Source organism: Coregonus clupeaformis, chromosome 1 (assembly GCF_020615455.1).
Source record: "Coregonus clupeaformis isolate EN_2021a chromosome 1, ASM2061545v1, whole genome shotgun sequence".
Taxonomy (NCBI): domain Eukaryota; kingdom Metazoa; phylum Chordata; class Actinopteri; order Salmoniformes; family Salmonidae; genus Coregonus; species Coregonus clupeaformis.
Window position 1 is genome coordinate 59,090,851 of NC_059192.1, and position 6,040 is coordinate 59,096,890.

Below are 6,040 nucleotides of genomic sequence, written 5' to 3' on the forward strand. Positions count from 1 at the left end.
CAGTTTATTACTGGGGCCACCCATTCTAAAACTGACTGCAACTCTTTGTTTAGGGTTTCAGTGATTTCACTAGCAGCATACATACAGTGTAGACACAGAGGCTTTGTTTAATGCCAGTGCCAGGTCATTTGTAAAAATAGAAAAGAGTAGAGGGCCAATAGAGCTGCCCTGCGTACCATACAATCACACTTTACATGTTTAACATTAGGAAGCTTCCAATAAAGAAAACACTCTGCGTTCTATTAGATAGATAGCTCTGAATCCACGATATGGCAGAGGTTGAAAAGCCATAACACATACGTTTTTTCAACAACAGGTTATGGTCAATAATATCAAAGGCTGCACTCACAATCTTCTTACTATCAATTTATTTCACTCATTCCAAGATGGCGTAGCAGTGCGGTCGTGTATTCTGTAGTGTGCTCGTGTAAATAGCCAGTTTTTTAGTTTTTTGTCTTTTTCGTATATATTTCTCAATCTCACTTTTCATCCATCAACTAAATATACTTTCCTGCAACCTGCCTCACCCAATGTGCCTCACCTGTGCCGTAGCAGCCATTGAACTGCTCCCGGACTCACCTTTTGCTGTTCACTGGACCTTATGATCACTCAGCTACACAGCTGATGCCTGCTGGAATGTTCCTTTACACGGTACCCCATCCTGTTTATCTGTCCTGTTTATCTGTTTAGCCTTAGCCCAAACTTTCGTCACCATTACCAGTTGTTGTCTTAGCTCTCTCGAATAACACCTTTGATTGCTTTATGCCTCTCTCCCATGTCAATATGCCTTGCCTATTGCTGTTTCGATTAGTTCTTATTATAAAATTCCACTGTGGAGCCCCCAGTCCCACTCAACTTGCCTCAGATAGCTCCTTTGTCCCACCCCCCATACACGCGGAGACTGGCTCAATCGGTGCCTCCAGTGATGCTATCTTTTTCATTGTTACCCAATGCTTAGGTTTACCTCCACTGTACTCATATCCTTCCATATCCTTGTCTGTACATAATGCCCTGAATCTATTCTACAACGCCCGAAAATGCCCCTTTTATACTCTGTACCCAATGCACTAGAAGACCAGTTCTTAAAGCCTTTAGCCGTATCCTGATTCTACTCCTCCTCTGTTCCTCTGGTGATGTAGAGGTTAATCCAGGCCCTGTAGCCCCCAGTATCATTCCTACTCCCCGGGCGCTATCATTTGTTGACTTCTGTAACCGTAAAAGCCTTGGTTTCTTGCATGTTAACATCAGAAGCCTCCTCCCTAAGTTTGAGTTATTCACTGCGTTAGCACACTCCGCCAACCCTGATGTTCTAGCAGTGTCTGAATCCTGGCTTAGGAAGGCCACCAAAAACTCTGACATTTCCAAACTACAAAATGTTCTGTCTAGATAGAACTGCCAAAGGGGGCGGAGTTGCAATCTACTGTAGAGATAGCCTGCAGAGCTCTATCATACTATCCAGGTCTGTGCCCAAACAGTTTGAGCTTCTACTTCTAAAAATCCACCTTTACAGAAATAAGTCTCTCACTGTTGCCGCTTGCTACAGACCCCCCTCAGCCCCCAGCTGTGCCCTGGTCTCCATATGTGAATTGATTGCCCCCCATCTATCCTCAGAGTTCGTACTGCTTGGTGACCTAAACTGGGATATGCTTAACACCCCGGCCGTCCTACAATCTAAACTAGATGTCCTCAATCTCACACAAATTATCAAGGAACCTACCAGGTACAACCCTAAATCAGTAAACATGGGCACCCTCATAGATATCATCCTGACTAATTTACCCTCTAAATACACCTCCGCTGTCTACAACCAGGATCTCAGCGATCACTGCCTTATTGCCTGCGTCCGTAACGGGTCCGCGGTCAAACGACCACCCCTCATCAATGTCAAACGCTCCCTAAAACACTTTAGCGAGCAGGCCTTCCTAATTGACCTGGCCCAGGTATCCTGGATGGATATAGATCTCATTCCGTCAGTAGAGGATGCCTGGTTGTTCTTTAAAAGTAATTTCCTCTCAATCTTAAATAAACATGCCCCATTAAAAAAAAACAGAACTAAGAACAGATATAGCCCCAGGTTCTCCTCAGACTTGACTGCCCTTGACCAGCACAAAAACATCCTGTGGCGTACTGCATTAGCATCAAATAGCCCCCGCGATATGCAACTTTTCAGGAAAGCAAAGGCTAACTTTTTCAAACAGAAATTTGCATCCTGTAGCACTAACTCCAAAAAGTTTTGGGACACTGTAAAGTCCATGGAGAATAAGAGCACTTCCTCCCAGCTGCCCACTGCACTGAGGCTAGGAAACACTATCACCACTGATAAATCTACAATAATCGAGAATTTCAACAAGCATTTTGCTACGGCTGGCCATGCTTTCCACCTGGCTACCACTACACCGGCCACCAACTCTGCACCCTCCGCTGCAACTTGCCCATGCCCCCCCCCCGCTTCTCCTTCACACAAATTCAGAAAGCTGATGTTCTGAAAGAGCTGGAAAATCTGGACCCCTACAAATCAGCTGGGCTAGACAATCTGGACCCTTTCTTTCTAATACTAGCCGCCGAAAATTGTCGCAACCCCTATTACTAGCCTGTTCAACCTCTCTTTCGTAACGTCTGAGATCCCCAGAGATTGGAAAGCTACCGCGGTCATCCCCCTCTTCAAAGGGGGTGACACTCTAGATCCAAACTGTTACAGACCTATATCCATCCTGCCCTGCCTTTCAAAAAGTATTTGAAATCAAGTTAACAAACAGATCACTGACCATTTCGAATCCCACCGTACCTTCTCCGCTATGCAATCCAGTTTCCGAGCTGGTCATGGGTGCACTTCAGCCACGCTCAAGGTCCTAAACGATATTATAACCGCGATCGATAATAGACTGTACTGTGCAGCCGTCTTCATCGACCTGGCCAAGGCTTTCGACTCTGTCAACCACCGCATTCTTATTGGCAGACTAAATAGCCTTGGTTTCTCAAATGACTGCCTCGCCTGGTTCACCAACTACTTCTCAGATAGAGTTCAATGTGTCAAATCGGAGGGCCTGTTGTCTGGACCTATGGCAGTCTCTATGGGGGTGCCACAGGGTTCAATTCTTGGGCCGACTCTTTTCTCTGTGTATATCAATGATGCTGGTGACTCTCAGATCCACCTCTACGCAGACGACACCATTTTGTATACATCTGGCCCTTCATTGGACACTGTGTTAACAAACCTCCAAACGAGCTTCAATGCCATACAACACTCCTTCAGTAGCCTCCAACTGCTCTTAAACACTAGTAAAACTAAATGCATGCTCTTCAATCGAGTATGTGGACAACTACAAATACCTAGGTGTCTGGTTAGACTGTAAACTCTCCTTCCAGACTCACATTAAGAATCTCCAATCCAAAGTTAAATCTAGAATCAGCTTCCTATTTCGCAACAAAGCCTCCTTCACTCATGCTGCCAAACATGCCCTCGTAAAACTGACTATCCTACCGATCCTTGACTTCGGCGATGTCATTTACAAAATAGCCTCCAACACTCTACTCAGCAAATTGGATGTAGTCTATCACAGTGCCATCCGTTTTGTCTCCAAAGCCCCATACACTACCCACCACTGTGACCTGTACGCTCTTGTTGGCTGGTCCTCACTACATGTTCGTCGTCAAACCCACTGGCTCCAGGCCATCTATAAATCACTGCTAGGCAAATCCCCGCCTTATCTTAGCTCATTGGTCACAATAGCAGCACCCACCCGTAGTCTGCTTTCCAGCAGGTATGTCTCACTGGCCATCCCCAAAGCAAACACCTCCTTTGGCCGCCATTCCTTCTAGTTCTCTGCTGCCAATGACTGGAACGAATTGCAAAAGTCTCTGAAGCTGGAGACTCTTATCTCCATCACTAACTTTAAGCATCAGTTGTCAGAGCACCTTACCGATCACTGCACCTGTACACAGCCCATCTGAAATTAGCCCACCCAACTACCTCATCCCTATATTGTTATTTATTTTGCTCTTTTGCACCCCAGTATCTCTATTTGCACATAATCTCTTGCACATCTAGCATTCCAGTGTTAATACTAATTGTAATTATTTTGCACTATAGCCTATTTATTGCCTTACCTCCATAACTTGCTACATTTGCACACACTGTATATATATTTTCTGTTGTATTTTTTTGACTTTATGTTTTTTTACCCCCATATGTAACTCTGTGTTGTTGTTTTTATCGCACTGCTTTGCTTTATCTTGGCCAGGTCGCAGTTGTAAATGAGAACTTGTTCTCAACTGGCTTACCTGGTTAAATAGGCATACAGAGGCCCATTATCAGCAACCGTCAGTCCTGTGTTCCAATGGCATGTTGTGTTTGCTAATCCAAGTTTATCATTTTAAAAGGCTAATTGATCATTAGAAAACCCTTTTGCAATTATGTTAGCACAGCTGAAAACTGTTGTGCTGATTAAAGAAGCAATAAAACTGGCCTTCTTGAGACTAGTTGAGTATTTGGAGCATCAGTAATTGTTGGTTCGATTACAGGCTCAAAATGGCCAGAAATACATTAGAGTGTCTAGTTTGAGAAACAGACGCCTCACAGGTCCTCAAATAGCAGCTTCATTAAATAGTACCCGCAAAACACCAGTCTCAACATCAACAGTGAAGAGGCGACTCCGGGATGCTGACCCTCTAGGCAGAGTTGCAAAGAAAAAGCCATATCTCAGACAGCCCATCTTAATCTTTTCTTTTTATTGGCCAGTCTGAGATATGGCTTTTTCTTTGCAACTCTGCCTAGAAGGTCAGCATCCCGAGTCCGCCTCTCACTGTTGACATTTAGACTGGGTGTTTTGCGGGTACTATTTAATGAAGCTGCCAGTTGAGGACCTGTGAGGCGTCTGTTTCTCAAACTAGACACTCTAATGTATTTGTCCTCTTGCTCAGTTGTGCACCGGGGCCTCCCACTCCTCTTTGGTTAGAGCCAGTTTGCGCTGTTCTGTGAAGGGAGTAGTACACAGCGTTGTACGAGATCTTCAGTTTCTTGGCAATTTCTCGCATGGAATAGCCTTCATTTCTCAGAACAAGAATAGACTGACGAGTTTCAGAAGAACGTTATTTGTTTCTGGCCATTTTGAGCCTGTAATCGAACCAACAATTGCTGATGCTCCAGATACTCAACTAGTCTCAAGAAGGCCAGTTTTATTGCTTCTTTAATCAGCACAACAGTTTTCAGCTGTGCTAACATAATTGCAAAAGGGTTTTCTAATGATCAATTAGCCTTTTAAATGATAAACTTGGATTAGCAAACACAACGTGCCATTGAAACACAGGACTGATGGTTGCTGATAATGGGCCTCTGTACGCCTATGTAGATATTCCATTAAAAATCAGCAGTTTCCAGCTACAATAGCCATATACAACATTAACAATGTCTACACTGTATTTCTGATCAATTTGATGTTATTTTAATTGACAAAAAAATTGCTTTTCTTTCGAAAACAAGGAAATGTGTAAGTGACCCCAAACTTTTGAACAGTAGTGTATATTTATATATATATATATATATATATATATATATATATATATATATATATATATATATATATATATATATACATTTTTTTTTTAAGCAGACATTGAATATTCCTTTGAGCATGGTGAAGTTATTAATTACACTTTGGATGGAGTATCAATACACCCAGTCACTACAAAGATACAGGCGTCCTTGCTATCTCAGTTGCCAGAGAGGAAGGAAACCGCTCAGGGATTTCACCATTAGGCCAATGGTGACTTTAAAACAGTTACTGAGTTGAATGGCTGTGATAGGAGAAAACTGAGGACGTATCAACAACATTGTAGTTACTCCACAATACTAACCTAAATGACAAAGTGAAAAGAATGAATACAGAATAAAACAGAATACAAATATTCCCAAACATGCATCCTTTTTGCAACAAGGCACTAAAGTAATACTGCACAAAATTTGACTAAGCAATTAACATTTTGTTCTGAATACAAAGTTTTATGTATGGGTCAAATCCAATACAACACATTACTTAGTACC